Source organism: Eucyclogobius newberryi, unplaced genomic scaffold (assembly GCF_026437365.1).
Source record: "Eucyclogobius newberryi isolate DKJ021-1_F unplaced genomic scaffold, fEucNew1.0.hap1 SCAF_9, whole genome shotgun sequence".
Taxonomy (NCBI): domain Eukaryota; kingdom Metazoa; phylum Chordata; class Actinopteri; order Gobiiformes; family Gobiidae; genus Eucyclogobius; species Eucyclogobius newberryi.
Genome location: NW_027316532.1, coordinates 2939166 through 2955376, shown reverse-complemented (window position 1 = coordinate 2955376; position 16211 = coordinate 2939166).

The window sequence follows — 16211 nt, the reverse complement described above, 5'->3', positions numbered from 1 at the left end:
TATTATAATATCAAACTTTATTTGAATTAATATGGTTCCTCACTGATACACACATGATTGAGATGTGATTGTTATGTTGATCTCTATTTCATCTCTTACGCATATATCACAATACAAGGCCGGTGGCTCTCACATCAATGTCATAAGGCGCTGGTACAGCTGGCAGCCCGGTGTAAACGCTCTCTCTTCTTTCTCACACTTATTGTGCTTTATCTCCTATATTTTGTAAATATAGTTAGTATATTTTTTCTATTTTACTGTACGATAGGGACACGCGCTGGAATAGTTTTTTATTCAACTGTTTTTGACTTTTTTCGGCTGGATTTGAGCGTTTTTCGTTGCGTTCGTTGTGTTGTTGTGACGTGAGCTAGCTCCGAGCGAGCCCACCAGCCCCCCCCCCGCGCCCTCCGGCCGCGCTAAAGTACGGCGTGTCGTTGGTACACGTTTATATACACGTTTATATGAAAGAGGAACTTCACGAACGATCGGGACACGCACTGGAATCGCTTTAAATTAACTTGTTTTGACTTTATCCGGCTGGATTGAGTGTTTTCGTCGTGTCGTTGCGATGTGTCTTGGCTCTGAGTCCCCCGGCTCCGGCCCCGCCCCCCGGCCGTACCGCGTTTACACAAAGGAGGAACTCATGAAACTGCGGAGAACAGTCGTCTTGCCCGGAGATCGTCACGTTATCCCGGCGGGCATCCTAAGGAAAACGCAACGAGGCAGACGGGCTGGACGTAAACTCCGAGAGAAGAGAGGAGAAAACAGGAAGTCGGTTCCCGCCGTAGTCATGGGTAACGTGAGGTCCCTTCAAAATAAAATGACGGAAATAGCGAGCCTCATGCGGTCCCAGAGGATTTATAGGGACAGCAGCGTCTTGATTTTCACAGAGACCTGGTTAACAGCAGAAATGCCAGACTCTATTGTAGGTTTGGACAATTTTCATCTGCTGCGGGCGGACAGAACTAGAGAATCCGGGAAGAAAAGAGGTGGAGGTCTGGCTGTGTATGTGAACGCGAGCTGGTGCAAACCCGAAGACTGCACAGTGAAGGAGCAGCTATGTAACAAGGATATTGAACTATTGGCTATTGGCATGAGGCCATATTATCTGCCCCGGGAGTTCTCACATGTGATTTTGATCGCAGTCTATGTGGCCCCGTCTGCCAATGCTGAAAATGCTTGTGAAGCACTGCTCTCCTGCACTTGTAGGCTGCAAACACAGCATCCACAGGCTCTCTTCCTCATCTCTGGTGACTTTAACCACGCTTCTCCCTCTTCTGTTCTACCAACATACACCCAGTATGTTACCTGCTCCACCAGAGAGAATAGAACATTGGACTTGTTTTTTGCCAACACCAAGGAGGCTTATTCTTCTTCCCCCCTCCCTCCCCTGGGCAGCTCGGACCACAACCTTGTACATCTGAGGCCTGTGTATGAACCCATCGTGCGCAGGCAGCCTGTGGTGTCCCGTGAGGTGAGGATGTGGTCTGCTGAGAGCGAGGAGGCTCTGAGGGACTGCTTCAGCACCACTGTCTGGACTGAGCTTTATGACCCACATGGGGAGGACATCAACACCATCACAGAGTGCATCACGGACTACATCAACTTCTGTTTTGAGAACATTGTTCCCTCCCGGACGGTGCGGTGTTTTCCAAACAATAAGCCATGGGTTAACCGTGAACTGAAGGGAACAAGGAGGAGCTGAGGACTGTGCAGAAGGAGCTGAGGAGGAAGATCAGGCAGGCTGAGGCCGGCTACAAGAGGAGGATGGAGGAGCAGCTGCAGCAAAAGAACCTTCAGGGAGTGTGGAGGAGCCTGAAAACCATCTCGGGCTTCAAAATCCCCCCTGCCCAGACAGAGGGGGATCTTCAGTGGGTGAATGATTTAAATGCTCACTTCTTGAGGTTTGATCGATCACCCGTCCCTCCCCCTGCACAGCTGCATGCTCCCTCTTCCACAGCTGGACAATGCCCTGCATCTGTTCCTCTTCGCTTATCTGCCCCGGACCATCAGCTCCCCACTTCGCCTGGACTCACCCATCCCCCCAGCACACGGTCCCCCTGCCAACCACTGACTGTCACAGCAGCACAGGTGAGGAGTGAGCTGAAGAGCTGAAGTGAGGAAGGCAGCAGGACCTGATGGCATCAGCCCCAGGCTCCTTAAGTCCTGCGCAGATGAACTGTGTGGAGTTGTGGAGCATGTCTTCAACATGAGCCTGAAGCTGAGGGTGGTACCACAGGTCTGGAAGACCTCCTGTCTGGTACCTGTGCCCAAGACACCGCGCGCCAAAGACCTCAACAGCTTCAGGCCAGTGGCTCTCACGTCCCACCTGATGAAGACACTGGAGCGGCTAGTCCTGGACCACCTCCGCTCCACCGTGAGCTCAGCCATGGACCCGCTGCAGTTTGCATATCGGTCTGGCATCGGAGTGGAGGATGCCGTCATCTCCCTGCTGCACCGCTCTCTCTCTCACCTGGAAAAGCCTGGCAGCTCTGTGAGGATTCTGTTCTTCGATCTTTCCAGCGCCTTCAACACCATCCAGCCGCTGCTCCTGAGGGACAAGCTGGAGACGGCTGGTGTGGAGTATGACCTGGCAGAGTGGATCCTGGACTACCTCACAGACCGACCCCAGTTTGTGAGAGCCCGGAACTGTGTGTCTGACACTCGGACCTGCAGTGTGGGGGCGCCCCAGGGTACTGTCCTCGCGCCCTTTCTCTTCACCCTTTACACTGCAGACTTCAGACATGACACGGACAGCTGTGTCCTGCAGAAGTTCTCTGACGACTCTGCCATCATCGGACTCATCAGGGACGACGATGACTGGGAGTACAGGGGACTGGCGCAGGACTTTGTGGACTGGTGTCAGCGGAACCAGCTCCTCATCAACGCGGGGAAGACCAAGGAGATGGTGGTGGATTTCCGCAGACGCCACCCCACTGCCCCCTCACCAGTGAACATCCAGGGACGGGACATTGAGAGAGTGGACTCATACAAGTACCTGGGTGTTCATCTGAACCACAAACTGGACTGGACTCATAACACAGACGCACTGTACAGGAAGAGCCAGAGTCGGCTCTACCTCCTGAGGAGACTCAGGTCTTTTGGAGTGACAGTGCCACTCCTGAAGACCTTCTACGACTCTGTGGTGGCATCAGCCCTCCTGTACGGTGTGGCCTGCTGGAGCAGCAGCATCACAGAGAGGGAGAGGAAGAGGCTGGACAGAGTCATCAAGAAGTCCAGCTCCGTCCTGGGCTGTGCTCTGAACTCGGTGCAGGAGGTGGGGGACAGGAGGGTCCTGGCTAGATTCACATCTATGCTGGACCATGAGTGTCACCCCCTGCAGGACACTCTCTCCGCTCTGGAGAGCAGCTTCAGTGAGAGACTGATCCACCCTCGATGTGTGAAGGAAAGGTTCCGTAGGTCTTTCCTTCCTGCTGCTGTCAGACTTTATAACAAAAACTGTTAGTACTGAACACTCGCAATACTGACCTAACCTAATACTGATGTGCAATTCTGTCATATGTGCAATTGCTGTTGGAATTCATGTGCAATTCATGTGCAATTACTGTGAAATTCATGTGCAGTCTATGTGCTGTCGTGACACATATGTGACTCGCCACGGCAATTGTCGGACATGTCGGCCTCGGTGAAACTGAGAAAAACAGCATTTTACTTTTTTTTCCCCAAATTTGTGATTTTCGTTTTTTTGCATTATGTGAAAGTTGAAGATATGGACCAGCCATTCGATGTATCAGATAACAGTATTTGCAGTATTAAAAGCATAAATAAAGCCGTTTAAAATGTGGTGTTTTCGGGCGCTCTCTGGACGTGCAGAGGGGTGTGACCGCATTTCCATACGAACAGCTGCGCTATTGTAGTCAGCCAATGGGCTGAGCCGCCAGCCGCATGGCTACTTGATAAGCAGCAACACAGGGAGCAACACGCGCTGTGTAACATCAGTTGAAAAATGGATCCTTCTGCTATCGCTTCGGAGCTTAACAGAGGTTGTTACAGCTCCACGCTTTTGGATTATTTCTGCGAAAAGTCCGCTTATCCAGATGACTATCTAAGTTCTGAATCTGAAGATGAGGTCACAGATGAAGAGTGCGATTTCATCCAGCAGGAAAATATCCCTAGTCTACGGCTGACCTTAGATGAGGAGGAAGATGGGTTTTGGACAGAGGAAGGAGCGCCCGGTCACGCCGAAGAGCTGGAGCGTGAAATAACAGACGCTATAGCCACGGTTACTTTTGCAGGAGAGAACGAAGAGTTGGAAAAGATCCGTAACTTTGACTGCAAATGTTACTCAAGAAGAAAAGAAAATTCTCTGCTCTCAAGAGAATCGTGTAGCGGGAAACTCACTCCAGAACTCATGTACAAGCTACGGAGCGACTCATTAGCAACAGAAAGAGAGTGGCAGGATATGAGGATTATCGGACATATGGAAGCAAACAGACGTTCTGTCGTCACTTCTGAGCTGACGACGTCCACGAAAAAGCCCCAGAAGAAGCGCAAGTTTGCCCGGACAAGCTTTTTCATAGGAGGCACGGAAGTCTGCAGAAGTACTTTCCTGTTCCTCATGGCGTAAGTAATGATTAATATTAAATACGCCTGTTTTAGTGTGCTTTTGTGGTCGTGTTTGTGTTGTGAGTGCCTGTTTTGTTGAGCCATCACAAGCTAGCTAGCCACGTAGCGCCGCTAGCCCCGGCCGTGTCCCGCTCCTCCGCGTTTTAAGTCTTAAATACGACGTAAACGTCAGAATGTGAATAATGCAGAATAAATGGCATCACAAACACGCTTGAAAGTTATGTTTTGGTGTGCTGTTGTGGTCGTGTTTGTGTTGTGAGTGCCTGTTTTGTTGAGCCATCACAAGCTAGCTAGCCACGTAGCGCCGCTAGCCCCGGCCGTGTCCCGCTCCTCCGCATTTTAAGTCTTAAATACGACGTAAACGTCAGAATGTGAATAATGCAGAATAAATGGCATCACAAACACGCTTGAAAGTTATGTTTTGGTGTGCTGTTGTGGTCGTGTTTGTGTTGTGAGTGCCTGTTTTGGTCTAAACCTGGTGAGCCATGATATCACAAGCTAGCTAGCCACGTGAAGCGTGTTATTCCCATATTACTGTCAACCCTAATCCTTTTTTTCCCCCTTTTCAGAATTGGCAAAGACACCCTGACTGACATAATTAAACACTATGATGAAAATGGAGCAACACCACGATTGAGGAAGAAGCGCGCACAGCCACAGCCACGTTCACGCAGGTTCATCAGCCATGAAGTCATCCACACCGTTGTAGAGTTTATCAAAAACTATGCAGAAGTCCATTCCATAATGCTACCTGGTCGACATCCTGGCCATAAGGACTGGCATGTGAAGTTGCTCCCAACCCATGTGACTAAGGCCTCAGTTTGGCGTCTCTACGTGAAGTCTGCTAAGGAGTTTGGTAAGTGTAAAACATTATTTTGGTGATTTTCATGTTTTAATGATTAGAGTATAATTAACCATAAGCAACATCTGTTTTTTAGGTGAGCCTGCAGTTTGTAAATCAAGCTTCAGATCACTGTGGAAACAGCTTCTCCCACACATCAGAAGCTGCAGGCCACGCACAGATCTCTGTTGGCAGTGTCAGAGCAACAACGAGCAGCTGATATAAAGTGCAAATGTCCCAGATGAAAGAAAATCTGAAGTTGTCCAGAAGCAAGTGCATCATCTTGCCCTAATGTGCTGTCTTTCGGACCCTCACCGCCAGCAAGCAAAGACATCAGGATGCATTACAGCTTCGACTTTGCACAGCAGGTACTAATAATAGTGCAAATGCAGAATAGCAATTATAGAGACATATACGTCTTAATCAAATGTCATATGTATTAATCTAATCTCCTTTCTCTCTCTCTCTGTCTACTACAGATACACTTTCCGTCCAACCCTCTGCAGCCGGGGCCAATGTATTTCCTGACTTCACGAAAATGTGGTCTTTTTTAGTGTCTCCTGTGAAGGGATGCAGAAGCAGGTCAATTTCCTGATTGACAAGGCATGTCGTCAAGTAAGGGAAGCAATGAAGTCATAAGCTACATGCATCATTTCTTCAACAACTTCGGGGTTGGAGAAAAATACGTGGATCTTCATTGTGACAACTGCAGTGGCCAAAACAAAAACAATTTCATGTTCTTTTGTTTGTGATTTTATTAGTTTAGAAAATCAGTTGGATTGATATTTTTTAATTTAGTTAATTTTATTGTATTTCTGTTTCTGTAATTTCTTTGTGATTTGAATGCATTTTTCCTGCTGTGAAGCACTTTGAATTGCCTTGTGTATGAAATGTGCTCTACAAATAAACTTGCCTTGCCTTGCCTTGCCTTGCCTTGTGGTATGCTGCCTGGCGTGTTGGACACAAGCTTCACCACACAATGGACATCCACTTCCTCATTGCTGGCCACACGAAATTCTCCCCTGATTGCGGCTTTGGACTTATCAAGCGAGCATACATGAAGACCAGGGTTGACACTTTGGAAGACATCGCTGAGGTTAGTTTATGTTATTTGACTACTGTAATGTGTAAACATTAGCCTGGCAAAACTTCAGTGCAGATATTTTTCTTCTGTTCTAATTTTTTTTTTACATTGTCGCCCTTGTCATCAGGTAGTGGAAAACAGCTCTCCTGAGTCTCACCTCAATATCCCACAGCTTGTTGGAACGGCGGATGGCAGAGTGTTCGTCAAGAACTTTGACTGGCAGAAGCATCTGAGTCCCTTCTTCAGACGGCTTCCAAAGATCAAGAGCTATCAGCACTTCAGGTATTTATATTCAAAAAAAAAATAGTTAATGAGTGTTTCATGTGAAATAGTTAGCCATTTATTTAATGTCCTGTTATTTGCTTACAGATTTGATGCCAAGAGACCAGGTGTGGTGCTTGCGAAAAGTCACTGTGAAGCAGAACCAGTGGAATTTCAGCTACTACGCACTACAGCTGTTCTGCCTCCGGTTGACAATCTCCATGTCCTGGTCCCACCTGGATTGAACATTGACAGGCAGACCTACCTGCATGAAAAAATCAGGCCTTTCTGTGCTGACGAGGCAAAAGACATCACATGCCCAGCGCCGAGAGTCACAGCACAGAAGACGAATGTGCAAAAGAGGCTGCGGACGTAATTGGACTCTGATGGTGTACCTATGATGTCTATTATCTCATATGTTGCAGTTCGTATACCTGGCCCTGGCATCTGTTTATAAGAGTTCTTCTATTGAGGGTGTTTTTTAAACTTCCTATAAATTATCTGTCCTTTCCCCCTGTATCTACTGCGTTGTAACATTAAAGGCTCTTATCTTATCTTTTGTTGTTTGTGTTGAATCATTCAGTGCACCATTGTTGGTGCACTGAATCACCTGTGAATTATGTTTACCGACAAATGCAATGAACCCTATTCTCATTCTGATTCTTTGATTCTATTCAGGGCCTTTTGTAATCAAAGTATTTCCATTTTAATATAGTAACTTCTAATTCTGATTCAAGTCCAGTTACCATCAATAACAACACTCCTCTTGAGTGACAGCTGTAGGGGGAGGTGGTGTCAGTGTGACAGGGGGAGGGCTTATCTCAATGAGATGCAAATGAGCCCCGCCCCCTGTGACTCTGGGCTCACTCCGGTGAGAAACTTTGGAAGCCGTTTTCTCAGTGAATGGGTTTGAGAGTTGTATACATTCAAATGACCACAACTTACTCAAATATTATCAGATCTACATGAGTGAGACATCATTGGAAAGCTTTGAATTCACACTTTCAGAATATGTGAATAACTCAAAATGTCTCCGGGTAGACATGTAACTGGATTGGCCATGGTCAGTCACATATTCATGAGCAATTACTGTCGTGATCACATGCAGTGGTATTTATGTATTTATTTATTTATTTGTCTATGGGAGTTTTTATTTATTTATAGGAGATCTTCTACTGAAAGTGTTTTTCAGACTTCCTATAAGTGATCTGTTCTTCTGTATCTACCTCTGTATCTACCTGCGTTGCACCAATGAAATTTCCCCATGTGGGACAATAAAGGAATATCTTATCTTATCCCATCTGATGAAGACACTGGAGCAGGTCATACCAATTATCCATTCCAGACGTGTAGTGATATTTGTGGAGTTGTTTCCATAATTACTGCAGCAATTGCCACTTTTGACCAGCCATTCTTCAATTTCCTGTGTGGACAAAAAAATATGGGTCAGTTTTGTCTCAGGAATCCTACAAGATATTAAAATATTTGAGGCTGGTTCTAATTTCATGGTTCATGTCTGGAAGAATCAGTATCAAGAATGTCGGTTTGAAGGAGCTAAGGTGAGATATTTTCAAACCATTTTTTCACTAAAACATAAAATACACGGTTTTCTGTTGAAATATTCTCAATGACTGACAAAAAATGCTCATCTAAAGATGTCTAATGAACTGAGATCATTGACAGTAAGGAAACTGTCAGATGGTGTGGACTCTAAAGTCCTGCTCAATCTTATTAGAGAAGATGTATCAAGATTTGATCGTCGGGATTGGCTACTGGTGCACAAAGACATACTCACCATCAAGACTCAGTACAATAATATATGTGACTGACCGTGGATAAGCCAGTTATTCACAGATTCTGAAAGTGTGAATTCAAAGCTTTACAATGATGTCTCACTCATGTAGATCTGATCATATTTGAGTAAGTTGTGGTCATTTGAATGTAAACAACGCTCAAAACATTTCACTGAGAAAACCGCCTCTAAAGATTCTCACCGGAGTGAGCCCAGAGTCACAGGGGGGCGGGGCTCATTTGCATCTCATTGAGATAAGCCCTCCCCCCTGTCACACTGACACCACCTCCCCCTACGCTGTCACTGAAGACTCAAGAGGAGTGTTGTTATTGATGTGAACTGGATTTGAATAAGAATTAGAAGTTACTTTATTAAAATGGAAATACTTTGATGCTATTCAGGGCCTTTTATAATCCAAGAATCAGAATCAGAATTGGAATAGGGTTTATTGCCATTTGTCGATAAAGAGAATTCACAGGTGATTCAGTGCAACACAAACAGCAAAACATTGAACACTGAGCACTAAACGGCATGATATGTACATAATGAAATATAAAGGTATAAAGTTATGTAGTGCAATAGGAAGTGGTGATATGTACATCATAAAAATGTATTAATTAATGAGATAATAGATATGATATGTACACCATCAGAGTCCAATTACATCAGAGATCACAGCCACATCCTCTTCTGTGCTGTGACTCGGTGCTGGGCATGTGATGTCTTTTGCCTCGTCAGCACAGAAAGGTCTGATTTTTTCATGCAGATAGGTCTGCCTGTCAATGTTCAGTCCAGGTGGGATCAGGACATGGAGATTGTCAACCGGAGGCAGAACAGCTGAATTGCGTAGTAGCTGAAATTCCACAGGTTCTGCTTCACAGTGACTTTTTGCAAGCACCACACCTGGTCTCTTGGCATCAAATCTGTAAACAAATAACAGGACATTTAAGAAATGGCAAACTGTTATAAAATAGATAATTAAAACACTCATTAAGTCATTTCATTTTTAACACAATGTGAGAGTTTCAATATAAATACCTGAAGTGCTGATAACTCTTGATCCTTCGAAGCTGCGCGCGCGCCGCTCCGTGCTGACCCCGTAGTGGTTACATTAAATTCAAGCCCGTATTTAATATGCAGAAGCCTAGGAAAAAAGAAAAACAGGCCGGTGCTAGCATGGAATGTAAGCAAGCTAAACCAGCTAATGAAGGCTACAGTAAAAAAAACTGTAAAAAACACAAAGATACAGACATTACACCATCCCAAAACAGCTAGTTTCAAGAGACTACGTGATGTTAATTATTCAGTAAGTAGTCACATTAAATTCAAGCCCGTATTTATTATGCAGAGTGCACTGAGGCAGCGTGTTAGCTTAGCATTGCTCCATCACTGCTCTGGTGCCGAGGCAAAAGTGAAGAGGCTAAAGTGACATCACGAGACCACCTTAAAACACAGCGTTAAAGCAATACTTTAGAGTAAAAGTACCTCAGTTCAATTGCAATGCAGTCCAGGGAATCATAAGCTCTGGAGAAAGTCTGGAAAAATGAATAATGTCTCTGAGGAGAACGTGTAGCTGCTGCTGAATAAGTAGCCATGTGGTTCACAGCTGATTGGTGGAAAGGCGTCACCTTTTTCTAGTTGGCTAGAAAAAGGTGACGCCCCCAGGAGCGCTGGAAAAAGACCCGAAAACTACCCATTTTTAACAGCTTAATGTATACGTTTAAGACAACCAATAGTGTTATCTGAAGCACAGAGGGGCTCATTCATAACTTCAACTTTCACATTCTGCAAAAAAAAACGAAAATCACACATTTTGGGAAAAAAAGGTAAAAGACTGTTTTTCTCAGTTTGGTCGGGGCCGACTTGTCACGGCTTTAACGCTGCTCCGTCACATATCCTCAGCAAACAGAGACAGCAATGACAATATTAGTACCAAAATTTGGATTGATGATTTACAATCTCAGGCATATGATCCTATTGTCATATTTAAAGAACAGGAGGAGACCAAATTTGACCTGGGAAAGGATAATTTTCTGCTTGGAATGCAAACAGAATATCAAAGGGATGTAATGTTAAAGTTTGGCCCTCATGCTATATGCATAGATTCTACACACAAAACAACACAATATGACTTTTTAGTGACAACTATTGCTGTCGTTGATGACTATGGAGAAGCCATTCCAGTGGCATGGCTACTCTCTGACAGAGGATGAAAGAGTTTTAGTTCCATTCATGGAGGTTGGTGACTTCAAATGTCACATTTTCATGAGTGATCTTGGCAATAACTTTTATCATGCCTGGTGCTGTATTTTGCAAAAGCCTGTGAACCGATTATATTGTACCTGGCACGTGAAGAAGAACTGGCAAAAAAAATCTGCTTGTCAAGGTTAAAGGTGACAAATCTCCAAAAGATGTTAGTACAATGTTAGACTTCATTCTTTATGAGCCTGATGAAAATAACTTCAGGAAACTTCTTTCAGAGTTTTTAACAAAGCTAGAGGACATTTCACCTGATATTGGAAAATACTTCACCACCTGTTATGTTGTTGATGACAAGATAAAACTCTGGCTGCATGCTTGTCAACACAAATATTCATGTTGAAGCACTGAATCGGGTACTTAAGGATGTATATTTTCGGAAAAAACAGAACAGAAGAGTTTTACACTTTTACAAATAGCTAATGACAAAGCCCATGAACGAGTCATCAAACTTGAGAAGGGCAAGGTTACTAATAAAATCAAACAAACCAGGAAAAGACATCAACCTGGCATTAAACTTGTGAGTAAAATCAGTTTAATCACTGATGGAAGTCTGGAGTGTACCATCCTCCACCACTCAAGACACAAGAAAAAGATTCTTGTAATTGTAAACTAAAATGTCATCAATGTGATTCTTGCCTACATGTGCTTTCTTGTTCTTGTTTGACTACCTTATTCATTCAGTAGCTTGTAAACATGTACATTCTGCAAAATTTTACTGCAATGAAAAGGGAGAAGAAAATGTGAATCAGAGTATGGATTCTGAAAGTCCTGACCATAACAGTCAACATAATACATGTATCAGAATCAGAATAAGGTTTGTTAACATTGTCAATGAATGAAATTCACAAACATAGGAACTATGTCACTAACCACTAGGCTAAGAGTTCTGTAATGAATTTGTAGCGTTTTTAGATATATAATCCTCTCTCACCCGTTCAGCTCCGGTGTAATTGCAAAGAAAAGAAAGAAAACAAGATAAAAAAGAAAAGAAAAGCAATCTTCTTTCAAGTTGTATTATGAGGTATTGTTTGTAGAATTTTCAGGCAAATAATTAATTTGATCCATTTTGGGATAAGGCTGTAAAAAGTAAAGTGCTGTGAATACTTTCTGAACACATATCTTACAGCTCTAATCTGGTGATGCAAAATTGCGCACTTGACCTGAAAAATCCCAAAATATTGAATTTTTTTTTTGCTCTTTCAATTTTCACTTGCCATCTCTCACACAGATTTTCTCTCCCTACGTCCTCATGGGCAAGGGCACGGCACACCAGTTCTGGTCACGTGGACGAATAGCACCATCACATCTGTGTCACCTAAGATATAGGGCGAGCGTATATTGCTGAATGGTTTATGGTATATGGTCAAATGGTCACATTTATACTGCACTTTTCTACCTCCAGGCCACCCAAAACACTTTACATCGAAGATAGACACCTGTGATCACAACGCCAACCTGTAGGCCGGTGGATCTAATCGCTCGACCAAGGATATTTATGTCGTAAACCTTCTGATTACAAGACGAGCACTCTCACTGAGCTACCGCGAAGCAGACTTAAATTTGAATCACTATAGATTGGAAAACTAATTTCATTTGGGGCTGGATTTAAAACATTCAGCGCTTCGGTAACTTGGCCTGGCGACGCCATACATGGAATGACTCTGGCCCAGGTCGTGTTCAAACATTATGTGCACTGGCTCGAGCTGAGATGGGCTGGATTATTCTAGCACAATACAAAAGGTGTGTGAGAGCTGACAAGTGGGAATGTGTAAATAGCGATTTTATCTTTTTGAGATCAGGTTCTCCTGCATTTCAGACCTCCATAAGTCTACAAACATAAGATATTGATTTCTGATTCTTACCCAAATGTAGTTATCATTCTTGCTTACACGTGCACTATACACCCGACCATGCTAAATGATTACGCTGCCGTTACTTTACTGTGGTTGCAGTCTGAAGCTGATGGAGCATGTTGTTAGGATAAATGAAATATTTATTCACAAATTACACCATTATCTTTTAGATCGTTAAACAACAACAAAGGCTATTATAGTGGTTCACTACAGAGGATGCAGCGGGAGAGACGGAACTTATCCTGCTAAAGAACATATTAAATGCACCAAGTCTCATAGTATGCGTCATAATATAATACTATAACCTAACATAATAAAAAATACTAAAACATAAAATACAAATGCTAAAGTTACCAAAAGCAAAATAGTGAATGATCCGTCCACTTTTAATAATTCAAAGCCATGTGCACGACCCGTCACACCACACATACAACCACATTACATATCAAAGTCTGCTGTTTTTCTCTGGTGCAGCTTGTGTATTCTGGGTCAGTTTGTGCTCTGTGCAAACATGTACGCTGGTGTTGGTGCAGGTCAGACTGGTCCCAGGGTAATCTCAGCTCTGCTTTGCAAACAAAGGACCAATAACCTCTGTGCTGTGCAGGTGAAATCAAACCCAACATCAAGGAGAAAGAACAGCAAACAGCCCCGCATGTTTACAGTGACATTATCTAACCCACTGACTCAAAAGTACTATGTAATGGGAGTAGGCCACCCTTGACGGATTATTCATGTGACTGTATGTTTTTTCTAATAATTATGAAATCCGACTGAAATGTGTCTGTAAATATCTTTGAGGTTCAGGTAACACTCAAAAACTAGATAATTTGCAATGGCTGAAGCCATTGCTAGAGTGTCTGCGTCTCTCCCTCTCCCTCCCTCCCTCTCTCTCTCTCTCTCTCTCTCTCCCTCTCTCTCCCCCTCCTTCTCTCAAACTCTCACACAAAGTAACATGAGTACCACTAGATATGAACCATCTCTATAACAGGTCTAAAGTAGGGCTAATATAGGACTACACAATTACTTTACTGCTTCTAAACAGGAACCAACCCAAAGGAGGACATTTTGAATACATTCAGCTAATATTTAAGCTGCGGAGGAATCTGCGACCATCCGAAGAACCACAGATTTCTTCCAGACTATATTGCCCATAATTTATCTATTTACATTATGTGTTTGCACATTCACAATAGGCTAAGCCTCTGCCTCACAGTAAGAGGGTTTGAGGCTCAAATCCTGTGCAGAGGTGGGTTAGTGTTCTGTGCGGTGTTGATTCTATGTGGCACATCTCTTTTGTAGATACACGCATCAGTATTCCATGAGTTTTGTGTGCACATTCAGTAAGCTGAAGGGGCCTCTCACTCCCTCCCTCCTCTCTACTCAGTCATTAATGTAATGCAGCCTGTTGCAAACGTGAGCAGGTTGTGCAGCGCCGAAATTTTTTTTGAATTCCCCAACTACAAAGTGAGAAATCCTAAACATAAGGTTAGATAATAATGTAAACTTATTCAGCAAACTGTAAGACTAAACAACAGCTGTGGACTGACATCTGAAGGGATATCATGGATAGGACAGGTCTTTTGAACGGCTCTTTTAGGAACGAATCCCGAAGTCCCATCACTACTTAGTATGAATATGGTGTGTCTGTAGAAGATTAGTGGTTTTCAGGGAGGCCATTTGCACAGATTGGCAGCCCTCCTTCTGTCAGTCTGCCCCAGGGCAGCTGTGACAACAATAGTAGCTCACCACTTCTGAGTGTGGAGTGAATAAAGAATGCACTGTAAAGCGTGATGGGTGAACTGCGCTTTCATGAATTTGATGATTATTTTGTTTAATTTCAAGATATAATGAAAATTATGACCCTATTTTATGTATCATTTTATCAAATAATAATAATATATATACATAATATGTTGGAGTTAAAATTAGACAAAAAAAAAAACTGAGCGAATAAACTAAATTTAACATGCTGATTTAATATGTTTGAAATGATTACTACTGACTACTTTATTTTGCAGTGGGGGTTCCGAGTGAGTTGGATGGCTATTTTGGGTGTCGACCCTGAAGAGTTTGGGATCTCTGCTTCAAGGACTGGGCAATATTAGAATATTATCATGAATATGATATATCGGTTGGCCGATATAAGCATTTGGAGAAATATATGGCCGATGTTATACATTGCCCCAATATTTAGCACGGCTCCAGGTTTGTGTGCAGTGGTTTGGTGTGTGTCTGAGATGCAGTAGCGCCACTGAATGTAGCTCAGAGTGCTCCTCCCGTTTGTGTGCGCTCTGACCATTCATGGCTCTGACTGAGGCAGCGCTGGGTTTAAATACTCTGAACTCAGCTACAAACTCAAGAATAAAAGTGAACTTCAGCACAGATTACACGAGGAACAACATAGGGCTTTTACTAAAGTGTCAGTGTGGAGAAGAGCATACATGAGTACACATGCTGCTCCTGCTGTTGTCAACCACATGCTGGATAATATTCACTACGGACAATGGATTGCCCCTCCTTGAACCGACACCTTAACGTGGTGGAAGGGTTTGAGCGCCCGAATGATCCCGGGAGCTATGCTGTCGGGGGCTTCAAGACCCTGGTAGGGTCTCCCAAGGCAAACAGGTCCTAGGTGACGGGTCAGACAAAGATCGGTTCAGAAGCCCTTTATGATGAGTTCAACAGCAAGGCCAGTTATGTTGCCCGGATTGGCGTCACCGGGGCCCCATCCTGGAGCCAAGCCTGGCGTGGGTGCTCGACCGCGAGTGCCGGGTCTTTCCCCACGGGGCCCGGCCAGGCACAGCCCGAAAGAGCGACGTGGGGCCGTCCTCCGGTGGGCCCACCACCTGCAGGAGGATCCATAACGGGCCGGTGCAGAGTGATCTGGGCGGCTGTCGACGGCAGGAGCCTCGACGACCAGATCTCCGGACACATAAGCTAACTCTGGGGAAATGTAATGTCACCTCGCTGGGGGGGAAAGAGCCTGAGTTTGTGCGGGAGGTTGAGCGGTATCGACTAGATATAGTCGGCCTCACCTCCACGCACAGTTTGGGCTCTGGAACCCATCTCCTCGAGAGGGGCTGGACGCTCCACTTCTCTGGTGTTGCCCGCGGGGAGAGGCGGCGGGCTGGTGTGGGCTTGCATATAGCCCCTCAACTCAGCCGCCACGTGTTGGAGTTCACCCCGGTGGATGAGAGGGTCGTGTCCTTACGCCTTCGGGTGGGGGACAGGTCTCTCACTGTTGTGGCGGCCTACGGGCCGAACAGCAGTGCAGAGTACCCGGACTTCTTGGAGTCCTTGGGAGGGGTACTGGACAGTGCACCGACCGGGGACTCCTTTGTTCTACTGGGGGACTTCAACGCCCACGTGGGCAATGACAGTGACACCTGGAGAGGGATGATCGGGAAGAACGGCTTCCCCAATGTGAACCCGAACGGTGTTCAGTTATTGGACTTCTGTGCTAGCCACGGATTGTCCATAACGAACACCATGTTCAAGCACAAGGGTGTCCATCAGTGCACGTGGCACCAG